Source organism: Strix aluco, chromosome 35, assembly GCF_031877795.1.
Source record: "Strix aluco isolate bStrAlu1 chromosome 35, bStrAlu1.hap1, whole genome shotgun sequence".
In the NCBI taxonomy this organism is placed as follows: Eukaryota; Metazoa; Chordata; class Aves; order Strigiformes; family Strigidae; genus Strix; species Strix aluco.
The window spans coordinates 687,683-714,028 of NC_133965.1; the positions used below are offsets into that span (position 1 = coordinate 687,683).

Here is a 26,346-nt window from a genome sequence, read left to right on the forward strand (position 1 = left end):
CAGAGCAGAAAGCAGAGCCCGCGGGCGCTGGCGGCACAGGGACTCCTCTCCTACAGCAGCCGGCGGTGGACACTTACCTTGCTGTTTCCTTCTACTTGGCACCTTCACCCTCTTTCACGCAGATCTCAGCCAGCTCGGTGAACAAGTCACAGGGGACGTGCTGCTCATCCTCCTGGGTCCCCAGGATGAACTGCACCCGCTGGGACGTGGTGTCTGGAGGCAGAAGACAAAGCCCCGTCCCATTACGCTCACGTGCAAAGTGGCCATTGGATCACAGAATCACAGAATCGTCTAGGTTGGAAAAGACCATGAAGATCATCCAGTCCAACCATTAACCTAACATTGACAGTTCCCAACTACACCATATCCCTCGGCGCTATGTCGACTCTACTCTTCAACCCCTCCAGGGACGAGGACTCCATCACCTCCCTGGGCAGCCCATTCCAACACCTAACAACCCCTTCTGGAAAGAAATACTTCCTAATATCCAGTCTAAACCTTGCCTGGCACAACTTGAGGCCATTACCTCTCATTCTATCGCTTATTACTTCGTTAAAAAGACTCATCCCCAGTTCTCTGCAACCTCCTTTCTGGTAAGTTACCAGTTACCGGTGACCAGCACCAGTTCAGCCACAAATATTGGGCTGGGCCCTCTTCCCTGGCTCTGGCCAGGCTTGCACAGCGCCTTGGAGAAGGAGAAGTATCGACTCCTCCTCTGCATAGGGATGGGCAGCTTTCCTTCCCCACATTTCCATTTTTATAACCAGGATACCTCTAAGGAAGGGAAACCCAAATCCATTATAGATTTAACTGCCTTTTGTACTGGGTCTGGCTGAGCCAGAATTGGTTTTCCCCTGTAGCAGCCCTCATGGTGCTGTGTTTTATGTTGGGAGCTGGCAGGGTGTTGATAGCACACTGGTGTTGTGGCTACTGCTGAGTGGTGCTTACACAGCACCAAGGCTCTTTCTGACATTTCCGCCCCACAGTGGGACGGGGTGGGCAAGATCTTGGGAGGGGACACAACCAGGACAGCTGACCCGAACTGACCAAAGGGATATTCCAGACCATATGATGTCTGCTCAGTATAAAGCTGGGAGAAAGGAGGAAGGGGGTGGGGTCACCCTTGGTCCCCTGAGGCAACCACTACGCATATTGGAGCCCTGCTTCCTGAGAAGGCCCGACATCGCCTGTTCATGGGAAGTAGAGAATAAATCTGTTTTCTTTTTTTTGCTTCCGCGCACGGACCTTTGCTTTGCTTTACTTATATTAAAACTGCTGTTGTTTTACCCACAATGGTTGGGGTTTTTTTCCTATTTTATTTTCTTTCCCCTCTTTGCCCTGTTGAAAAAAGAGGGGAAGGGGGGGGAAGTGATACAGCGACTTGGTGGGTACCTGGCATTTAGCCAAGGTCAAACCACCACAGTCTTTTTTGGCGCCCAACGTGGGGCGGGACAACGGCAGTTTATATTAATTGTGCTATAGCTATAGCAGTTAGTAAGCGACAAGCTCTTGTGCTGGTCACGGGTTTGTTTATTGCTCTGCTTATCTTTATTTTGCTGAGCTCGGGAACATGCTGGAAGAAATTGGGAACATCATGAGTGGTTTTATTCTGCAGGCTCCCGAAGTACTTATTAATCCTTATGTTAGCTCTTTGATACTGTTCATTAATGCTATTCGCCTATTGTGGGCTGTGTGGAGCTCAGGACTCCTGCCAGGCAGCTACTGCAGTCTGTTTGCCTCCTCTGGAGCAACCTGAAGTCCCAGGTAGCAGCCCCAGACTCTTCCAAGGCAGCTCTCCGAGGAGTGCCCATTCGTCATCTGGCAGTCATTCTGCATGAACCTATCTAAAACAGTCCAACGCTCACCAGAAATGAGTTGGACTGCAGCAGAAGTGACACTGGCTGACCTGGACAGGCATATTAGACCAGAAATGGTGGTTATAAGACAAAAAAAACCACAAAATAAACCACCAGAAGAGCAAAAAAATGACTAGAAGACACAGCATACACAAACCAGAGGCCCCTATCCAAACTCTACAAAGAAAACAGCCTGAAATAGGACTCTCCAAAAACCACCCAGAACATAAGCTAAGGCAAGAGACCCCCAAACAACCCAGGAATCCAGGACCAAAAAGCCCAGGTTTTGTCCCTAAAACTAACACACTTTAATGCTATCCCACCCCCACTCTGGTATCCCATAACCCCAACACCCCATATCCCCAGCTCACTGTAAGCCTACACCCCCATAACCCTGGCACCCAGTAACACTGGCTCTCCCTAAAACTAGTGTGTGATAACGCTGGAAAACCATTACCCCAGCACGGCATAACCCCGGCACCCCAACTACCGCGAAGCCCCGAGGACAAAGGCAATCAGCAGCTGCTCCCCCTGAGCAGCCAAGAAGCCCTGTTTTCATTGGGCGGGGACACCTGCCCCAGGCATCACCACTGGCGGAGGCCAGTCCGGTGTCACCGCCGGGGTCTGACAGCTCCTGGCCAGCAGACCTGCTGCTGGTGTCCCTGCTCACCCAGCCGGGACGCTGCTATTGAGCCTGTTTTTCTCATGACACGCTCACCTGTGGTACGTGAGGGCACAAGGCAAAGACAACTGCCCTTTGCAGGTGAACGTGACCATCGCAGCATCTACCTCACGGCTACAGAGCTGAGGGGGCAACAGCTTTCCTGTACAAATGTGCAAGATTCCCAGCACTTGCACATTTCTGCATCAGGAGAAAACCGTCTGGGCCAAAAAGCTTTTTAGTGAAGCAAAGGGTGGAAAAAAGACACTTTCTATAACAGCCAATATCCTGACAGAGACACAATTTTTGTTTTCAGAAAGAAGCTTCATTCTGCACCCAGGTAAAAGTCAGCTGGAACTGGGACCTGCCGGCCTTCTTTCCTCAGATGGAACAATCGCAATGATGAACAAGGCAGCCTGCTGACGTCCTGACCAGACCAATACTGACAAAGTCTGGCACTCCCAAATACTGAGATAGCTGTAAACTTCATTCATAGTAAAAGCTGTGGAGAAAGTCACAAATCATCTCCCATTCTGCACGTCAAAGTCTTGACTGTTTTCTTACTACTGCTGATTTAACTATAAATTGCTTCAAAATAACACCTAAAATTCTTAACCTTTCATACCAGTAAGCTCTTGGTGCCATAAGAGAAGCATTGTGCTGAGAAAGCACTATGAACATACGGCAATATTTACATATATACATTTTGTCTTCCCTTAGATGAAGTTATTTCGTAATTTGAAACCTTAGTGGAAGGATTTTTGCTTTTATCCTGATCAGACATGGAAGTGCCAGCCCCCTGCTACAGCTGCAGCAGAAGTATTCAAGCTGCTTCAGCACCAAATTAAACTTTCATTTTCCACTTAGCTGTTATTTTTTTCCCTTCCTCTTAATTTTTATATTTAAACAAACAGTTGAAGTATTTGCTTACCTGGGGAAAAACAGTGCTATCCTTCTCCTGTTATGATAAGCTACTGATCTGAAGGGCAGAAGGCTGAGGCCCCCAAGAAGATATTTAGAAGAGTGGGAAGAATTTGAGAGTCATATGTTGGATGTTCTTTGGCTGTCCAAAACTGAGGAGGGGGAAGAAGACCTACAGGGAGCTCAAGGGAAGCACAAGAGAGCATCTGGGAGCCAGCAGCGTGATGGGGGCATGAGCCAGCGCTGCACTGCCGTGTGTCAGGCACAGTGTTTTCAGGAACTGCAGAGGAGAGTTAATGCCACTGATGAGAGCACAGCTCGTCTGACGTGGTGGCCCTGCTGGACCTTCACGTACCGGAAAGATGAACTGTCCCTGGAAGAACTGGCGAGGAGAGCTGCGGGGATCGCTGGGACATGGGAGATGGACATGCGTGCTGACGTCAGCAGTGTGGGATTTGCTTGGGCCAGAAAAGCAAGTGGGAGAAGAGTGGGGTGACTGCTGTAAATACAGAAGAAGGAAATAACACTTAGGGAGAACAGTTACTAAGACTGAAGGGTGTGGGCACCTGAAAAAATGTGTACTGCCTGGCCCTGAGTAACTTTAACTGCAAACTGGAAGAAAACTCTTTAATGCTTAGAAGATTTGGGTTCTGCAAGAGCCTTCCAAGGGAAATAAAGAAAGGAGGAAGCAACCAGCCAACCCCTGACTGCTCACTATGGAGCTCAGTCACCTTTTGATGGGCCTGGAGATCTCTTCCAGGCTCTCCTTCCTCCAAATTAACTGCCTCTGCGAGCATTGCCTTTCAAGATACGTGTTCCCTCTTCGCTTTTTAATTGCTCTGATGTCTTCTTGTTTGAAACACTGAACAGTTGCTGATCAAGTATTTTGATGGCAAGAAGCACTATGCTGACAGGATCGTTTCACTTGTGAATTCTGCTTAGGTACCAACTCAGATAATGTGGTTTCATATAGCAAGAATTACACTTTTTAACCAGTTAACAAGCACGGGAAGGATTTTACCATGTTTGAAGTCCTCTACCATTACCGCTGGCATTGATGCAGATCCCTTGTGTGCAGAGTTCTGCTGTGGAGAGCCTGGGGCGAGGATCCCCATTACACGGTACTAGTCTGAGGGGTTCACCTGGGATGTTCAAACAATTGTGCTTAGCATCAGTTTAGGCTAGAAAAATGTTTAAAGGCTTCTGAATTCAATGTTTACACACCCTAGGGTGCTATAGTGGTATATTAAGATTGCTGTCTTTGGGTTGTGTCAGCAGTGCAGGATTTGGCCATTCGCTATATAAGAAAAGACAGTAACTGTCCATCTAAACTCTGCCATGTAATTCAGGGTAGGACTGAATGTTGTCGACATAAATCTTATATGAAGAACTACCTCTAGAAATGTTACTTCTTTCTGCAAAGTAAAATAAACAATAGCTCTTACCATTTGGAAAAAAAAAACAAGAAGAACTTGTTCACAAGAGCAGAAGCCAAAGCATTTGGACAGAGTGGACATGTGCTTGCTACCAGCATTGCCCAGGAAACCCCACCAAGAAATCCCAGCAGGTTGGAGTAAATGCCATGTCCTAGAGCAGATACACTGGAGTTAGCCTGCAGTCTTTCAATACCCAAGGATATTCCTTCAAATTTGCAGCACCAACTTCACAATCTATAGAATACTCAGTACACTTCAGCCTCCAAATCAGTTGTTATTGCAGTGCAATGAGGCCAAAACTGTTGGTGCTTAACGGTGATGAGAAAAAGGATCATTACCACACCACTTCCCAAAATACCGCTACTCTGAAATCTGCCTACAGCTACTGCTTCACTCCAACTTCCCTTAAGGAAAAAATTCTGCCGTTCTTCTAGCACTTGCTCTAGCCACATGCGCAAACAATACTTTCTTATTCCTCATGGATCAAGCTTTTATACTTAGCTTGGCTTTTTCACCATCTGTAGTCAGGTTCCTGATAAGCAATAAAGCACCTTGTCTTGTAGGCACTTCCCTCTTCTCCCCACTCTACCCCCATTAAAAACCACACCCACTCTACCCCATGGACAGACCTTGAATCTAAACTAAAAAACCAGTTTTCATTTGGCTATCCAAAGCTGAAGTACTTCTAATGGTCTTATCTTTTCAGCATGAGGTGCCTCTGAAAAGCTTAAAGATTACAAACAATCACCTTACTCACGTTTTGCCCACAGTTTAATCGCACGGAGCATGAGCCAGAAGTTCTCTTCACTTGGCACTAGATGTAGCATTTCATCAGTAACTCTAAGAAAAAAGTTGAAGGACAGCAGTTCCTAGTAACAGGTACAGGTCTGTTTTATGCTAGGCTGGATCAATAGCTTACAGTTTATCGTTCAAATCTATGAAAACAAGTTTGAATTACTCGCTTTGTAGTATGTTTATAGATTACACATAACATTCAGTATCCCTCCAGGTAACTGGTGCCCTCAAGAGCTTTGTCACAGTTTATAGACTATCGACAACCATTTTTAATAAGGCCTTTCTAGAGGATTCTGACAGCCAGGTTTCTTTCGACAGTCAGGAACAATTAAACCAGTCACTGTTAACAGCGAGCAAGTTAGGCTTTGGGTATTTTAAAAATCTTTATTTTTTTTATGAACTACCACACATTGTCCTCTATCAAGTGCTCTGCCTATTCACCTGAAGCAGTCTCTGTGGCAAACTGGAACAACGCACACACCCTGATCCAAGAAACATGAAATACAGGTCTATCTAAACACACAGCTCCTTGAAACATCTAAATTTAAGCCCACTCGCCACCTCCTCAGATCTCAAGTACACAGGAGATCAGCTTATGCACCTTGTACAGAAACTGGAGTTGTGTCATGTGCATTCTAGACCAACTTCAGTAACACTTTCTTTTTAAAAATGTGTAAATATGCTCACCATTTAAGCTTCATACACATCTCCTATCCAGGCTTCTCAGCTGCCAGTCATCTCCAAGATCAAGATTATCAGAAACAGTTTGCACAGACGGTCTTGCAAACACCAGATCAATCTTAAGAGGAAAAAAAGTGCCAACCGTGAGTTAGAATGCTGCACTGTTTGTGAACAGCACACTAGTGGGGGACAGTTAGTCAAGTCTAAAAGGAGTGGTTAACATTTGCATTTAGAACTATGTGACTATAGATACATCTCCCAAGAGATTTATTTGCCAAAAAACTCAAGAAAATTGCTAGAAGTTTAATATTTTATTTACAAAACCCTTCATTTACAAAACCCCCTTTCTTTTTAAGCTAGGGAAAGGAAGGGGATTTTAAGTTGGAAAAGATTACTCTAAACTTAGAATTTCCATTAAAAGGGAACTTAAAATTAATCATAGAATTCAGACGTAAGTTCAACCACCTCAGCTACACTTCAGCAAAGGAGAGAGCATTTTCTCTATGCAGTAAGCCCTTTTGATCCTGAAACATCTGGTTCATAGCACAGTCTGAGGCAAGAAAGTTATTCTGTGAACGTCTGCACCAGACAAAGGCCACAACAAGGTCACAGAACAAGTGACTTCATGAGAGTGGTACCAAGCAGTGACTTGCTTAGGTACTACAGCACGCAGGTCTCCATTCACCGTGTAAGAGGCAGTCAAGATACAAGGATTCCTGCAGCTGACAAACCCAGGCAGGAGTCACATGAGTACTTTTACTTGCCATTTCCCAGATTGTCTCATGACCACTTCACTTCTGATTTGCAACAAAGCATTTAGTCTGCTGACATGATTCACACAGTGACCTACCCCATACCCATCCCTCTGTAGAAAGCCAGCTGGTCAGAGCTGGGAGGAGTCAGCAAGGACCCTGCCTCTGCTCCCACTCTGCACAGTCCCTGGCAGATAAGTGCCGTTCCAGCAGGCTCCCCCGCTCTAAGCACAGGGCAGAAAGGGGTGTCCCTGATGTCCCCCCACCTGCCAGGCTCCCTGGGGGCTTATTTTTTTATAAGTTCCCATTTTACTGCAGCGTCTTCTCCTGGGACAGGCTGTGGCCAGGCCGTTTAATTACAGTTTCCTAAATACACTCTAAGGTACCAATAACCTTGTAAAACAGCGTGGTCACAGGTCCCTGGAGAAGTTCTCCTGTTCCAAAGGAAGAAAAAAATATTTCTCACTTAAAAGAAAAAAAGCAAAACGCTCACCTCAACACCATCAAACTCAAACTTGACGACTGGTACATACGCATCTTCAACTGCCTGTAAAGGAGCAGATGACTGTGTAAGAAAATATTTTTTGCGACTTTCCTAAACTGTGATAAACTACAGAATTTACACTGCTAAACTACTTAGTAATAAACACTGAGTTGCTTCCCAACCAAAAAAATTGTTAGCAAGCTGCAAGCAGTATGGCACTAACACGGTCTAATACTGGCGTTGAAAAGTTCCTTAGCCAAGCGATTCGGAGGCTGATCCTGTGCTGTAACGAACCAGCAGTGCACAACGAGCCATCAGTGTCAGTGCTGGTAAGGCACTTACCTTGGCAGTGAGGAAGAAAAGTAAGAGATTTCTGTAGCTATCTTACCACTGGTTAACATCCAGAGAAATCGAAAAAGTTCTGTCCACATCTGACAGTGCGCACTACCCTTCCTTATTTTGATTTTCTACCATGCCTGAGGGGCTCTCAGATACCTTATGGGACAGTTTTCAGTGCTGCAGACCCCTTGTCAGAACGGTGCCGCAGCCCACTGAGAGTCTGTTCTCAGGGGACAGTCATCCCAGCAGAGGCTCATTCGCTGTGCGCATGAAGTCTTTCCAAATGTCTGCACGAGGAAGACCAGGCTAAGAGGAACACTTCTCAGGAGCTCAGTGTCACAGGCGAGGTGCGCAATACATCACCCGGGGGTGATTTTACAAAGCAGTTTGCACGTTCACAGCGCAGCCCCTACTCACTTGATGTCAAGCTGACAGCGTGCGTCCCTTCTGCAACGTCTCAGGCTGAGTGGCCAGAGAAGAACAGGACCAGGGGAGAATGAACTAGAGGTTCTAAAGCGCATCCAGAGGGACACCACGGCAAAGGCGCTGACAGAAGCCTTTCCACATCCCCTTCAACTGCCTTAGCTTTCAGGCTGCCCCTTCCTCTTCCTGCATGCAATTACCTTATTTCCAAGCCCCTTATTAGACCTAAAATTAAAGCAAGGCTCCTAGGGACAGCCTTGCTTTCCGATACAGCTGACTCATTCTCAAACCACGGGCAGGGGAGAAGTGTACCACAACGATTCTTATGTGATGTACAGTCACTGAGAAAGGAATCAAAAGCTTGACTTCTCATGCTGCAGGGAACAGTATTTTAGAAGGTGCTCAGAAACAATCGCTTTTTAAATTTTGGTTTGTAAGACATTCACTACCAATATGAGTCTTTAACATGAATATTCTTTTTGTAGAAGCTGCACAATTATCAAGGAGAGAGCTCAGTCGCTCTTAGATTTTTTTATTTCCTCCTGATGTTTTAGTTTTTCAAAGAATGACTGAAAAGAATCTGATCTTTCTACATGTCTAGGAGCAACAGAAACAGCTGTCAGCACCTGCAAAGAGATTCCATTTCTTCTGTTATTGTTGGAAGCCGCTTTCAAACATTACAACTACCACGAGACAATGAAAGTTCCACCTTTACTGTGTACTCCGAGCCAGTAAGATCCAAATGTAAATATTTTGCCACCAACATTTGTTACTGCTGAAGGGGGAAGATTCTGTGGGTAGAAGAGAAAGAGTTTACTTTAGAAAATAAGACACACATTGATCTATGTGCAAGTTCAGGCAGCATACGAGGTTTTTAGAAAGATACAGCAGCATCCATAAACAATGTCTTCTCACTCCCTACTGATTCTAACAGACTGCTACTGGTTTTCTGAAGTGAGTGCTTACAACTCAAATAAAAAAAAAAAAAAAAAAAAAAAAAAGAGATGAGTAATGTAGCAGTCCTTTCATTAATTTACAGAAATTAAGACCCATTATTAGTCTTCCCCACAGCAGACACAATAAATTAACACAATCTAAGAGAGAACTAGTGTAATCATTTCTAACTAGATTGGGGGCTGGAGGCTATTTGGGGCAAAATTAGTGCCATTGACCATCTATCTCACCTCACAATACGTTGTTTCAGCTTGTTGGACTGCTACAAGTCAACTGATAGAGCCACTTCACACGTCTATTCAGTGCCCCAAAGACTTCAAGATCTTGATCTGAAGTATCTTTTATACCTTATTTCAATGGCAGTTACTACAGCTCTACTCAATACTTAAGAAGAAAAGTTAAAAGTTGAATTTCAACATCAATCCTAGTAGTAAGGCCTTTGAAAGAAATAAAAAGGCTTCAGCTGTTTTGATAAGAACATATAAAAAAATCCTGACCTTGCTCTCACCAAGTTCTGAAATCCATTCGTTGACTAAGTTATTCAGTTTACCAAGAACAACCAGCCTGCAAAGACAACTCGTGTTAAGCTTGCCCTAAAAACCCAAGAGGTTTAGATGATCGCACGCTTTGCTGGGTAAAAAACTGGCTGGATGTCTGGGCCCAAAGAGTGGTGGTGAACGGAGTTAAATCCAGTTGACGGCCAGTCACGAGTGGTGTCCCCCAGGGCTCAGTTTTGGGGCCACTCCTGTTTAACATCTTTATTGATGATCTGGACGAGGGGATCGAATGCACCCTCAGAAAGTTGTCAGATGACACCAAGTTGGGTGGGAGTGTTGATCTGCTCGAGGGTAGGGAGGCTCTGCAGAGAGACCTGGACAGGCTGGAGCGATGGGCTAAGGCCAACTGTATGAGTTTCAAGAAGGCCAAATGCCGGGTGCTGCACTTGGGCCACAACAACCCCCAGCAGGGCTACAGGCTTGGGGAGGAGTGGCTGGAGAGCTGCCAGTCAGAGAGGGACCTGGGGGTGTTGATTGACAGCCGGCTGAACATGAGCCAGCAGTGTGCCCAGGTGGCCAAGAAGGCCAATGGTATCCTGGCTTGTATCAGCACCAGCGTGGCCAGCAGGGACAGGGAAGGGATCTTGCCCCTGTACTCGCCACTGGTGAGGCTGCACCTCGATTCCTGTGTTCAGTTTTGGTCCCCTCACTACAAAAAGGCCATTGAATGACTCGAGCGTGTCCAGAGAAGGGCAACGAAGCTGGTGAAGGGCCTGGAGCACAGGTCTGATGGGGAGCGGCTGAGGGAACTGGGGGGGTTTAGTCTGGAGAAGAGGAGGCTGAGGGAAGACCTCATCACCCTCTACAACTCCCTGACAGGAGGGTGCAGAGAGGGGGGATGAGTCTCTTTAACCAAGTAATAAGCGACAGGACAAGAGGGAATGGCCTCAAGTTGCGCCAGGGAAGGTTTAGACTAGATGTCAGGAAGTATTTCTTTACAGAACGGGTTATTAGGCAGTGGAATGGATTGCCCAGGGAGGTGGTGGAGTCCCCATCCCTAGAGGTGTTTAAGAGTAGGGTCGACATAGCGCTGAGAGATATGGTGTAGTTGGGAACTGGCAGTGCTAGGTTAATGGTTGGACTGGATGATCTTCAAGGTCCTTTCCAACCTAGATGATTCTGTGATTCTGTGAGGTTACAAATTTGACAGTCTTGTTATAGTTGTGATTCAGTTCTTCCCCATCTTTCAATACCCCAGATGGCTTCATTGCTTCAACCAGCTTCTGAGTATGGACGCAGTCTACAGCCTTAGGAGGAGCCAAGCTAATCAGAGAAGTAATTCCACAGTGCCTTTGAGGCTGGTTCTGCACCTTAGAATTACTGTGGGAGAAAATAAAACACTGAAGACTTCACAAAAGAAAAAAAAAACCTTGCTGGAAAACATCCTTCAGTTTACAGGTTTCCAAATCAATGTCTGTTCTTTTACCCAGCATTAATATAAAGGAGAAAAAAATTGTCCTGCTTATGATTTTTAGATAACTTGACCTAACTTAGAAGTCACAACTACTTTTTCAAAAATATCTGTGTATGTAAAAAAAGATCTAAGTTGCTACCATCTTAATACAACTTATTTGCATTGCTCTAGTGATACAGAGAAATGATCATTTGTTTTGAGACTTATTTACTTACTTATAGCAACTTACAGTATTTTTGAATATTGCTAAGAATCCTGCTTGCCCGGACTGTTCTGTGGAATTTTACCAAGGACTACTGTGTCCATCAAAACAAAGCAGTTTACTGTGAAAATCTACCAAGAACTGCAGTGTTCAGCAAAATATCATGTTTTTGTCCTTGGGAAACAGCTGTGCTCTAACGAGTTGGGTCTGGTAATGAGTAAAGATAGCCATGTACGGATGGTAGAAGTTCCATTGGTTCTCTTAGATAAGATAGAATGAGTAAACCGGCTGAAAACACTCTTGTTATTCAAGAAATTGGCCAAGAGAATCTGCGCATGCTCCGGGGAAAAGTACGAGGTGAGAAAGACTACGAGCCTTCCTCCCAAAGACCCCTGAAGATGCCCCCCAGGAGGCAATGTGCAGGTGCAAAGAGAATGTAAACTGCTGCCCCCAGCCTCTAGAGCTAACCCAGCCTCACTCATGCATATGGATGTTTGTGTTATGTAATCAATGAATATGTATATCCACACTCGATAAGTTTTTGGTAAAATGTGCTGTTGGGGTGCAAGCTTTGTGGAGAAATCCCCTTGCACCCCGGCGCTGGAGTAAACATACCTGCTGTATAACTCTATTGGAGTTGTAGAGTCTGTTTCCGCAAGTCAGCTGGCACCAGATGGGACCCTCTCTGTCCGGCTGCAGGACCGGCTGAGAGGGGACGTTCTAGGTGCGCTCCGAGGTTTCTTTCTCGGAGAACCTCCCTCGCTCTCCCGATCTCGGCAGGGGCAGACAAGGTCCATCTATCAGCGGATCAAGTATGTCGGAGAACAGGGAGACCTGTAAGTCATGAGGAGATGTCCTATGCAAGGTAAAGAGCCTTTGTGCTCGCCCCTGGGGTTGGGGTGCGAGTCCTCAAGTGGTGGTGGGCCCGTGGGTGGCAGGATGGTTTCAACACTCTGACCACATTGGTATCCTGGGTCGACCTGGGTACTCCTAGTACAGGGGTACGGGAGTGGTGTGAGTTGTGTGAGTGAGGTGGCATTGCCGTGTTACCATCAAATGTAAAATCTGGTACCTTTTATAATAATTTAGTCAATATCAATCAGGTGTGGATCTGTGGTAAATGATAAACGGCAAACGGCTCATGGTATATGATTTATGCTTTTGGCTTTGATTTATGACTTTTATGATTTAGACATTGTTGTAATTGGTGTTCTAATGTTTGCAGTATTTGTCATTTTATGTTGTGTCACTAATAAGTGTAAGGGCCCCTCTGTGTGGGTGTGTGACTGTTCTGCGGGTGTGAGGTGCAGCCCGGCTGCAGCTGCGCAGTGCGGAGTTCTCTGACCCGCAGTTCCGTTATCCCGCGAGGGAAGCGGCCGCAGAGGAACGAAGCGCAGGGCAGACTCTGTACCAGTGGGGGGGTAGTGCAGGACGAGGGAACATTCCTTAGTACAGAGTGCCCTAGTGCCCACCTGCTGGGTCACCGGTGCTGCCTGTTTGTTCGGGCTCAGTGTTTGGAGTGTCACAGGTGAAATATCTCCTCTAGCGGGAGGCAGTAATTCTGTGTTCATTGTTGTCTTGAATTTAGGTGCGTACTCTGTAGGGAGAGTGCACCCTTGTACCATCTGCCTGAGGGGATGTTGTCAGCTTAATCAGGTAATGTTTTAAGGTGAGATGGGAGCGGCCGGAGCGGGGGAATAGTCAAAAAGAGTCCCCTGGGCTGTATTTTAAACCACTGGAAGAAGATAGGGGGAGCTCCAGGGGCAAGTGTGAATAAAAAGACACTAATCAAATATTGCACTCAGTGGTGGCCCCTATATAAATTGGATGAGGGGAAAAATGGCCCCTTAATGGGTCCTTGAATTATAACACCCTGCTACAAGTGATGCTGTTTTTAAGGGAAGGGAAGTGGGATGAAGTCTCCTATGCAGACGTGTTTTTCACCCTCCGAGACCATCCTGAATATCAAACAGACTGTGGCCTGGCACCCCCACGAGATCCTCTAGTGCTGGCACCGGAAAAAGAAAATAGGAAGGAAGGGAAAGGGAAGTTGAAAAGATGTTGTTCATCATGCAGTATAGGACAGAGATGCACAGAACTGGGGAAAGAGAAAGGGGTCGAAATAAAGAATTTACCAGAATAACTATAAACCACTGGTAGGAAGCGGCAGGAGGAGAGTGAAAGTTCAGAGGAGCCAGAGCCAGGCTCCTGCCTCACAGCCCGTATCCTCTCACCCTGGAGGCGGGAGAAGCGAGCGGTGGTGCCAGCTCCGCTGAGAGAGGCCGCAGGGCCGGATGGGGGGGGCCTGTCAGAACAACAGTCCCGTTCACTTCCTTTGATCTCAAAACTTGGAAAAGTGCAGCGAAGGGGTATCGAAGTGACCCTGTTGGGGTGGCCAAGCATTTTCAGTTTCTAATAAAACACCCGCGCTGGGACCCCAACAGAGGAGCCCATATGAGATGGCTAAATGCACATAGAGATTGGACTGTAAGGGGCATGGAGCGGGCTGTACCGAAAGCAATTACCTGTGCGGGCCTATACGCCGTTCGGCAGGGACCTAAAGATACTCCCTCAGAATTCCTGGATAAGCTGCAGGATACCATGAGGCGACACACCCTTAGATCCAGGATCAGAGGTGGGAATACAACAGTTAGTGTTGTGATAGACAGTAAACTGTTTGTTCATCAAATTCCATTAAAGATACTGGGAGCTCGTGACATGTTATTCCATAAACTATGTAGGCCTAAGCTTAATCTTAACTATTACATTGTGTAACGACTAACTGACTGCAAGTGCTTATCTAAGTTGAAATACTGAAGCAAGGACTCCTATTGTGCAAAAGATTGAAAAGAGGGAGAAGGGAAGAAGGACAAAGGGGAGAAAGACAAAGGGAAGAAGGAAAAAGGGGTAGTGTCTATACTCTGTAAGATATAAACAAAAGCTTTGTGAGCCACTCTCAGGAAAGCAGGAAATACGAGGAGTTGGTGACGTGAGGAAGACCCGGATGGAGCGACCCCCTAGCTCCAAAGTGCACGGACGCAGGGTACACCTCTCAGAGAGACCCGATACCGGAAGATGGAGGATATAAAAAAGACGGACCCTCGGGAAGTGAGTGCGCGCCGTTGGTGGAGCAGGGACTCCCCGGCCGCCCAGCGCTGTTTTGCTTATTGCCGCTTGCTAAGTAAACAATTGAAATTTTGATTGGCTCTGACTCACATCAATTTGAGAAATCTACTTATAACAAAATTGGTGCCGTGACTCGGATAGAGGCAATCTGGTGGGAAGCCCCATACGGGGAGGTGCGCCCCGCTGAGTTCAGCGGCCCCGGCTGAGTGCTATCACATCACGCCCTCTACCAACGAACTCCAAAACTTGGCAACAAGCAAAAGAATACCCGTAACCCCGTAATCTTTGTGCACGAAGCCCCGGACGAAGACGCAGGGTTGCTTGAGTATAGGCCGGTTATCCGTTTGGTTGGGGTTGGGTTTCCCGGAGCGTGGTGTGTGAGACGCCCAGCAGGGTGAAGCGAGTGCGGACCCCTCGGTAGTGCATTTCCCATATCCCGCGAGGGACTGGGTCACGAAAAGGGGGAAAACGAATTGTGTGAGTTTGTGAAGGCGCTCTGGAAGATGGGACAGAAGAAGAGCAAGCTTTCTGATCCCATGGGTGGTGTGGGACCCAAGGTGAGGGACCTCCAAATACCACCAGATAGCCCTTTAGGCTTAATGTTAAACCATTGGGAAAATTACCCCTCTAGGCGGGGTAAGGACAAAGTAGAAATGATTTATTATTGTATGGAGGTTTGGGGAGGGAAACAAATCAGGGGTGACCATCTCTATTGGCCTGGTTTTTTTGGGTCCTTTGAAGACTGGGTCTGTCAAGCCTTAAACATTTACGTCAATTCAGAGGAACCCTTTAGTTTGGAGGAAAGTGAATATGCACAGGCATGAGAATTATATGCAGTATTAAAGGCTTTACAATTACTAAAAGAAAAAGTGGGAACTATATATACCGATTCTAGATATGCCTTCAGAGTAGTACATACCTTTGGGAAAATATGGGAAGATAGAGGCTTAATCAATTCTCGGGGGAAGGACCTAGTACATCAGGAGTTAATATCACAAATTTTGCAAGCTATACGAGGGCCCAGCGAAATTGCGATAGTACACTTAAAGGGACACCAGAGGGGGCTAAATCCTTTAGTACGGGGGAATAACCTTACTGATCAAGAGGCAAAGAGAGCAACGCTATTAGCACTGCACTTGGATGATCCGATAGAGGCCAGAAAGAGGTGTGTTAATTGTGGAGATAATTACCTCCCCTGTTATGGTTGCTGGAAAGAATATGGAGTAGACGGCATAGAATGTGTATGTGAAAGACCAGGGTTTAAGTGGTGCTTTTTCCATGGAAAATCCTATGAAATTTTAAGCTTTACTGTTCAAGAACAAGCAAAATTAAATCAAATGGGGATTAAACAGAAAGCTAATGGAAAATGGGAACTCCCGGACGGCCGAGAAGTTCTCCCAAAACCCATAGCTACCAAGATAATGCAGCAATTCCATAAAAACACTCATTGGGGAACTCAGGCATTAGTGGATCAATTTGCAACTAAATACATGTGCATTGGGATATATGATATAGCCAAACGAGTGATAGGAGAATGTCTCATTTGTCAAAAAGTAAATAAACGTCAAATAAGAAAACAAGTATATGGGGGGCGAGAATTGGCTCATAGACCTTTTGCAAGAATACAAATAGACTTCACTGAATTACCAAAGGTGGGGAGGTATAAATACTTATTAGTAATTATAGATCATTTAACTCAATTCGTAGAAGCCTTTCCCACAGCCCGAGCCACAGCTCACACAGTAACAAGGATACTACTTGAAGAAATTATACCTCGGTATGGAGCAATAGAAGCAATAGACTCAGATAGGGGTCCACACTTTGTATCCAGAGTAGCCAAAGAGACTTTGGCTGCGCTGGGCACACAGTGGCAATACCATACCCCGTGACACCCGCAGAGCTCAGGGAAAGTTGAACGTATGAACGGAGAAATAAAAAAAAAACTTACCAAACTAATGTTAGAAACTAAAATGTCATGGGTAAAGTGTCTCCCTTTAGCCTTGTTAAATATCAGAACTCAGCCCCGAACTGATGTAGGCATTTCTCCCTTTGAAATGCTATATGGGATGCCCTATGATTTAGAAATGCCACCGGATCACCCCCAACTTGAAGAATTAAAGATAAAATCCTACCTGATACAGCTAATGGCAAGGAGAAAACAACTGCAGGCCCGGGGGATGGTAGTGCAAAGGCCTCCATTGGATGTGGCCATGCATCAAATCCAACCAGGAGATAAAGTACTAATCAAATCATGGAAAGAATCTTCTTTGACCCCCCCGTTGGGAAGGACCCTATGTTGCTCTTATCACTACAGAAACTGCTGTTCGGACTGCTGAGAAGGGGTGGACACACGCAAGCCGAGTAAAGGGACCTATACAGGATCCGGCCTGGAAAGTGACCAGCCCTCCTGGGGATCTACGAGTCACCCTTCGGAAAACCTGAAAGAACTCTCTACACATTGTGAGATAAGAACCTACGAAGGACTCGATGAGTGAGACCCTGATATTTTGTCCAATTGAAACTTGCATTTGTTTTCCTTTTATATGCATAAAGTGTAAAGTGTAATGTATGTAAAGAAGGCTGGGGGATTCATAATGCACATGGAATAAATCTCCGGTCTAGTTGTAATCAGTGTTATTAACGAGAACGGAGATTAACTAATCAGGCCCTAAAATTGGAGTAAAAACAGGAAAATAATTGAAGATTCTAAAACTTGGTGGAAAATATTTACTAAAGGGATAAATCCTGAAAGAGAGTGCACTCCCCCTAATTGGCCTACTGAATAGCACCCTCAGATCCTAAGGGTGATCTGTAGAAAGCACATCCCCTGGGTCCCCTGCCGTGGACCCGAAGTCAAAACTAAAAACTAGGAGGCCTACGTGTCCCGGAGTAGAGGTAAGCGTACCCCTGAAGAATACGTCTGCTGCCGAGAAGATGGAACACCCTGCTGCTCTAAGCAACAGAGTAGGCAGAGGAGGCAGAGACGTACTGAAGTGGGGAAAACTTTGCTACCCTACTCTGAGGAGAAAAAGACCTCTGAGAGGGAAGGGCCAGATAGGAGTGCCAAACAACCTGATTAAAAAAAAAAAAAATATATAAGAGAAACTACATAAATCTATAGAATCCCACCAGCCTTTTGAACATACCCTAACTAACCTAATACCATGACCCTGGTCAGACACTTATTATGGACATACGGGAAGTATGGGTACAAATTTGTATGGGATGAGGTCGACAACCACCATATTAAAGTAATAACCGAACACTCCAAACATATAAATAGGAAAATTCATCTCATACCTGGACAACTAAAAAAGGAGATGAGATACAAATAGACTGAAGAATATTCAATGTAAGTGTGATAACCCGTCAGCCCCCTTTGACTCAAATCGTTATAAGGGACAAGACGGGATCTAAAATAACTCAAACCCGTTGTGAGACTGAGATCTGTTGGTATGCGTTTACTGCAACCCAACCAGTGTCCATAGTGTGTTTGGGGGGAACCAGGTCAGGAGATCAAGTTGTATCTTTCCGATTCCCATTGAACATACAGGAGGAAACTATAACTACTCCTACTCATACTGTTCCAACACAACCAACTGCCGTGTTTAACCCAAGAATCTTTGGAATCGGACCATATGCAATTAGAAATACAGGTCAACAACAAATGTTATTTAACCCGGCGTGGTCTCTCAAATAAGTTGAATTGCTGATACAAAATAATGTTTCAAATATTCAACCAATCTATTCACCTTTCCTAAAAACCTCTTATAAGGTTAGACAACCTGACTACAAAAACGAACTCCTCATATGAAAAAAATACAGAAAAACTTAACCGGTGTTTTGGAAACAGGATTAGAAGTTTTAAATGATATTGACTCGGAGGTAATAATGAACAAATTGACAACCTCAGTTAATAATTTAACTAATTTACAACAACCTTTGTAATCTTCCTTATTAACTTTGGGGACAAATCAGTAACTGTTGTCAAATATATTACCAAAAAGGGAAAAGGTAAATATAAAAGATCACGAATTGATTACAGGTACACTCGGTATACTCCAAAATAACCTATCTTTGACTCTCAGCTGCATCCAGGCCCAAATATGGATGCAGTCGGTAACTACTTCAATTATAAAAAAAAAGATGAAGAAGGAACTCTCCCTACTGAAATTTGGAGAATAATTTGAGACAATACCACTGATTTTGAAAGGAAACTCCAATCCTCGTGGAATCTGATAAACTTTACCTATGACCCCATCACAAATACAGCTACTGCCTTTGTACTCACTATTTACAATGCCACCATATACCAAATTTACCCTGTCATTTCATTAAAACTAAATCACAATGGGACCATACTCTATCCTTCTGAGCATAGAGTATGGACCCGAAAAGTAAACGAAAAATGACAAACCATCAATTTAGAACCTTGCATTGTACGAGGACAACAAGGAATTATTTGTGAAGGCAATGCAATTGAGGCACAAGATATTTGTTTAGATATCAAACAAAATATTTACCACTTTGAGGTCCATCCCAATGAAAGTCCTAAAACAGTACTCATATATATCGGCAAAGGTTGTGTATGTTTGAGGACAGTTTGTGAATTCTTAACTGTAGACAAGGTCATAGTAGAGACTAAAAAATTATTCAAATCTCTGTATTTACAATTTCACAAAGATAATCGAATGTGACTTTTCCTATTTAGCCCCGGTCACGTCTTACCAACTCCTGCAATCCAATTATACGTTAATACATAATCTACAACCTACACCCATGAAGTGCTAAGGCTTGGACAATAAGCCCAAGCCAGAGTTGACCTATAGATGAATCCTGTACATTTTATAACTAATAATCATTGTACTAATAGGTATTATACTAAGTTATAGCAAACCACCTATTTTGATGTAAAAGGTGGAAATACTGAAGCCTGAGCAACAGGCCTTGAACTGAAACTGCTAACTCTGTATGTAGTCATTGGTGAAATATGCATAGAAGATGTAGTTTAAACATCATAAAACATGTCTATCCTGAATGTATCCTTATATTTCTTTATGTGTGGGCAAGATAACAGGGCCACGGAAACAGTTGTCTGGCCTTGTGACCTTGCTCATAAATTAACTAGATAAGCAGGGAAACTCCCTTAGCTTCTCCCTTAAGCCCTGGCCAGGCTCTGGGGGGAACCTAACTGAGATGAAAACCAGATATTTCCGCTTAAAACAAAGGTGTCAGCTATTCTGGCTTACTGATTTTTAGGTATATAAGGCTGGGCCCGCTCACAGCGACTTTGGAAGCCTCACCTACGGGTGGACGCACCGCGTAGGATTTCCCACTTGCAGGGAAAGGCTCTCCAAATCCTCGCTGTGACCGGGGCTCCCCAGCGACTGCGGATCTGGATGATGGTAACGTATGCAAGTGGTGATGTATCTTTCTTAATCACTATTCTCTCTCTCAGGCAGTAATGATTTGATGCATTACCCTGTATTTTCCTATTTGTTTAAGCGCGCTACTTTGTCTTCTCTTACTGTATGTTTTCTATATTATTCTGTTATATTATTTAGTTATTTCTAGTAAATACACCTGCTCTTTTCACTCTGGTGTCTGAGTTTAATTGATATCCCTGATCAGCAAAACATAAATTGGTGTCAGAAGTGGGATCCGACAAAAATGCCATTATTTAAAGTAACCATTGGATGTTTTAAATTGTATGAAAACGTACCTATTGAAAAAGGAAAAGAAACTACAAATTCAAGTAAACGAGGGTGGATTTTGTTAACTGCATGTAGAAAACAACACCAGAGTAAAGAGAGGCTGTTGTTAGAGCGCTCCCAGATGGAGCGACAGATATGTGATTTGAAGAGTCAAATAGTGATGTTGCAATGCCAGAATAAGGTGTTTGCTGATAAGCTGGATACTTATCAGACAGTGGTGGAGAAAGCTGCGGTGCGAGTAGCACAATATAAGTATAGGAAAAGGAGAAAGTGTAAGAAAGTTCATGCAGTGATTGCAGAAGCGAGTGTGCAGTGGGATCCTGGCAGAGATCCTAATATTGGGCAAGCTGTGAGGAAGGATATGATAGAGGATTATACACAGTATGAAGTAAATGATATAATTGAAAGATTTAAGCAGAGACCGGGGGAATCCTTGCTCTCTTGGATGGTGCATTTGCAGGATCAGGGAGTGGCAGGGGTAACCCTAGACGCAGGAGATTCTAAAAAGTTTTTGATTTTAAGTTCAAATGCTTTTGTGCAGGATGCCTTTCAAAACAACACTCAGGATATTAATTTGTTAACACTGGCTGCTCTGGGATGTAATACCAAATATCCTCCAGAGAATGATTGGTCGGCATCTGACCGTCAGTGGTATACTTTGCGAGATTGTATACAGCGAATGAAAGAGGAAGGGATGAAAGCAGCTATTTTTGTAGGAGATGCTGACTTTATGGTGTGGCATCCTTTGCCGGTCACTATGAGAAACAGAGTGATTAAAACCATTCCACTGGCATATAAAAATGTAATTATGCCCCTTTGCATTAATGAAATGGGGGATCCCCTCAATGAAGTAATTGAAAAGGTGCAACAATTGCGTGACCTTGGAGAATGGGGCCCCCGAGGGAGTGCAGGGAATCGAGATACTCGAGACAGCCCTAAACGCAGTGAAAATAGGATTTCTCGTAAGGAAATGTTTACTGCTTTATTAAAAGATGGTATGTCCCGTGAAAAAATAGATGGAATTTCGACTCCAGAAATGTGGAAAATATATAAACAGAGAGGGTTGAATAAACCCGGCAAAAAGGTGCAATATTCACAGGCAAAAAAGGCAGGGGCAACTCAGCCTTCGGCGCCACCTCTTGACCCTCAACGGGACCTTCCATCTGCTCACGGAGGGCCCCCCGTGAGTGGATCATCGGTTCCGGGGGCAAAAGAGGATTGGGCACCGTTCTCTGACTTGTACCCTTTACAGGAGGCAAAGGAGGTGAGCCAACATTATGATCAGCACAAATGAATTAATGGCCAAGCTCCAGTGCAGTGGGTACAAAAGGACCGACGGCCTCATGTGGAGCTTAAAATTTTCTGGAACAACCAATCCCCACAAACTGTAAATGCTTTAATTGACACTGGAGCGGAGGCCTCTTTAATTTTTGGAAACCCAAAGAAGTATAGGGGACAACCTGTAGTTATTACTGGGTTGGGAGGAAAACAAATTGAAGCAGTGCAAACAAAAATGGAAATGAAAATAGGGAACCTCCCAAAGCGATTATACCCGGTAATGATTGTTCCTATTCCTGAATATATAATTGGTATAGACATTTTAAAAGGTCTGACTTTAAATCTCTCTGATGGTCAGTATCAATTTGGAGTTAGATCCTACATTAGTGCCAGACCTGTTACAGTTGGCAAAGTAAAAATACCTCCTGTGCAGATCCCTGCTGTAACTAAGTTGGTTACAATGAAGCAATATAGAATTCCAGGAGGACATGAAGAAATATCACAGACAATTAAAGATTTATTAGATGTAGGAGTTTTAAAACCAACCACCACTGCTTGGAACAATCCGATATGGCCTGTCAAAAAAAGTGATGGATCCTGGAGAATGACGGTGGATTTTAGAGAGTTAAATAAACACACTCCACCGCTCACAGCAGCTGTGCCAGACACTGTCACTTTAATAGAAAGGGTGCAGAAGCATCCAGGAACTTGGTATGCTGTAATAGATTTAGCTAATGCATTTTTTACTATCCCAATTGCAGAAGAGCACTGGGACCAGTTTGCTTTCACGTGGCAGGGCCGGCAATACACTTTTACCAGATTACCACAAGGGTGGTTGCACAGCCCCACTATCTGCCATAGAATTATAGCTGAACACTTAGACGAAATACAGCTGCCTCCTCACACACAGTTAAGTCACTACATAGATGATATTCTGATTCAAGGAAATAATGAGGAGGAAGTACAACAAGTTCTTGAATTAATAGTAGATCATATGAAACAAAAGGGGTGGGAAATTAACCCTGAAAAAATCCAAGGACCGTCTCAGACAGTGAAGTTTCTGGGAATTCAGTGGCATTGCGGGCATCGAGAAATACTGCCTAAAGCCCGACAAAAGATTTTGGATTTTGCTGTACCACAAAACAAAAAAGAAGCTCAGAGATTTATTGGATTATTCGGTTTCTGGAGACAACATATTCCCCATTTAGGACAAATTTTAACCCCCTTGTATAAGGTGACAAGGAAAAAATATGAATTTGAATGGGGTGATGAACAGCAAGCTGCTTTTGAGTTAGCTAAAGAAGCCATTCAAAAGGCATTAGATTTATGGCCCCTGCAGGAAGGGGAGGTAGAATTGAATGTGTCAGTAAACAAATCCCATGCTAACTGGAGTCTGTGGCAGAAACAGGGAAAGAAAAAAGTTCCTTTAGGATTTTGGGGCAGGAAGCTGCCAGAGGCAGGAAACAATTATACTCCTTTTGAGAAACAATTATTAGCATGTTATTGGGCATTAGTTGAAACGGAACAGCTTACAATAGGCCATGAAGTGGCTCTCCGTCCTGAGATTCCTATCATGCAATGGGTTAAAAGTTCTCCAAAAACTCATCGAATTGGGCATGCTCAGGAATCAAGCATTATAAAGTGGAAATGGTATATTCAAGATAGAGCAAAGATAGGAGTGGGTGGAATAGCCACCCTCCATGAGCGAGTGGCTACTATTCCCACAGAGGATCAGGAAATAAACCCTGATTTTACAGCTGAACAGGAATCCCCAGTACAGTGGGGAAAGGCTTTGGACCAATTAGAACCCTCTGCAAAGGAACATGCCTGGTTTACTGATGGATCAGCAAAGTACATAGGAGGGAAAAGGTTTTGGAAAGCAGTAGCCTATCATCCTCATTCAGAAAAATTTTTAGAAACTACAGGAGAAGGAAAAAGCAGTCAGTATGCTGAATTGTATGCAGTGTATATGGCTCTGAGACAAGAAGACCTAGGTGAATGTCATCTATATACTGACTCTTGGTCAGTAGCTAATGGATTAACAACTTGGCTGCCGACGTGGGCAGCAAAGGATTGGAAAATATATTCCAAAGAAGTTTGGGGAAAAGAACTGTGGAAAGATATTTGGGAAATAATACAAAGAACTAAAGTTACTGTGTTTCATGTGGATGCTCATAGTAACACTGACACTCTAGAAAGACTTTATAACTCTGTTACAGACAACCGGGCAAAGATTTCCCAAGCTGGATTGGAATTCCCTCAGAAGGAGGATCATGAAGGCTTGGCGAAATGGGCACATCAAAAGTGTGGGCACCTCGGAGAAAAAGCCACTTATAGGTGGGCTCAAGATCGTGGCATAACAATGTCACTTGATATGATTAAAACCATAATTGCTCAGTGCCCTGTGTGTCAGCACACTCATAAACGCCCGGTACCACATGTGATAAAAGGACAACTGGGGAGAGGGAAGTTGCCAGGACAAATTTGGCAAATGTTGGACCCCTACCCCAAGATCGAGGGTGCAAATACATTTGCACAGCTGTAGATACTTACTCTGGATATTTGATTGCTCATCCCTGTAAGAGAGCCACCCATCATAGTACTATTTGTACCATAGACTTAATAGTTTTATACTATGGAATTCCACTACAAATTCAAACTGACAATGGCTCTCATTTTCGAAACAAGTTTGTACAGCAATATGCTGAACAACAAAATATTCAATGGGTTTTTCATATACCATATTACCCACAAGCTGCTGGATTGGTTGAGCGAATGAATGGGTTGCTAAAAGAGCAATTGAGAAAATTGGGGGATGGGAACCTATCCCGATGGAGGTCCCATCTCACAGATGCATTACATATTCTCAACAACAGGCCTATTGGGGAAATGGAAACCCCCTTAATGCGTATGACTACACCCAATCTGCAAATAAAACCTTTGACAGTAAATGAGACTTTAACTTACTGGGAAATTGTCCCAGGTGCCCTGGCCCCTTATCGGGCCACTCCAGAAGCTGCAGGGTTAGATCTTTATGCATTAAAATTGACAAAAGTGACCCCGAAACAGATAAGGGTCATAGATACTGGTGTAGGAATTCAGATTCCTACTGGACATTTTGGACTAGTAACAGCTCGCTCGAGCCTAGCCCTGAAAGGTGTTCAAGTCATGGGAGGGGTGATTGATGCAGATTATCAAGGTGAAATTAAAGTAATCTTGTTGAACAACAGTGATCAAGATTTGACTATTCAACCCCGTGACCGAGTAGCACAATTGTTGATACTACCGGTTTTGCAAGCAGGGGTAAAGAAAGGGGATCCACCCCCAGTCACCACAGTCCAAGAAAGAAAGGGGTTTGGATCAACAGATATTAATAATGGAGCCAAAGTATGGGTCCAAAGGCCAAGCGGCCCCCCTGAAGCGGCTGAAGTAATAGCCACGGGGAAGGACAATACCATTCTGATTATGAAACCTGGGCAAGAAAAATGGGAATATATCCCTGCAACAAAATGTTATTTGCGAGAATAACTAGATGGTATAGAATTTTGTTTTATAGATTCTACACGATTGAATCTACCTGTCTACCGCAACGGCCCCTTCGGGAGAGGATATTATCCACGTAACCTGATCTAAGAAACTGATCTTCGAAGAACAGAAGATATAAGGACAATGAAATTGTTGTTGGTATTACTAATTAGATGCTGTTATTGTAATCAAATTGCAAATTGGGAAAACAGGTTCTTGTCCCTCGGAGAAACAATAGCAAAAATATTCGACCTGCGCAACTGTTGGGTCTGCGGGAGCCCAGGCGGATTTGAGGACTGGCCTTGGACAGCCCAACCGGTGTCACCTAGATGGTGGATCAGCACACGAAGCGATGTACACGAAACAACAGGATTTTGGACTGATGACAGCGACCCTTGGCGACTGCATTTTCCCGGAAAAGGTCTTTTCTGTCTCAATCGGACACGAGAACATGGGGTTCAAATGGGGAAAAGTGTTTGTGAATGGACCTTGTCTCTTGGGTTTGATTGTTGGACTCCTAATTGTCCTCCTTATAATTGTTTTAAATATCGGAACAGATGGAATCAAACACATGTTAAACTCACTAATGGTAGCTGGGTAAGATGTTCTTACCACAAGTATAAGCAAGATTTTGAAGGCTGTAAAGCCGTAGGACAGGACGGTTTCTTTGACCATTTATTTCTGAGCTGTCCCAGAGATAACTCTACAAGTAAAACTCATGTTGTCCGAGATTATCAGTGGAAGTGGCAACACCAAAATGGCACCCGAACTCATTTTAGTACGTTCTGGTCCAAATCTAACAAAACATCTCGGGGATGTAATTGTAAATGGAAATCCCCTGTGGGAGCCTGGAGATGCACCTATTGTGATTCTTATGGTGCATCCACTGTGGTCGGAGGACCACTAGGCCCAGGAAACACATTATATTTTGACCCACCAATTGATGATGAAACCTGGGAAGGTCCCTTTGCCAATGGAACTTGGGCTTTAAAGGGACATTATTGGATTTGTGGCCAACATGCTTATCGGAGGCTACCCCCAAATTGGTCAGGAATATGCTATATAGGATACATCCGACCCCTATTCTTTCTACTGTCACAAGATCAGGGAAAGGGGCTTGGAGTCAAAGTATATGATGATTTGGTTAGAGAAAAACGGTCCATTGACACTTCCATAACTAGGGGAAGTGCTCAAAAATGGGGACAGGATGAATGGCCACCTGAAAGAA

At 44.3% G+C, this 26,346-nt stretch overlaps 1 pseudogene; it reads right to left on the minus strand.

Moving 5' to 3' along the window:
• Positions 1–1,719: 1,719 nt before the first annotated feature.
• Positions 1,720–23,211, minus strand: LOC141917228 (poly(A) polymerase type 3-like; annotated as a pseudogene).
• Between the last annotated feature and the right edge of the window lie 3,135 nt (positions 23,212–26,346).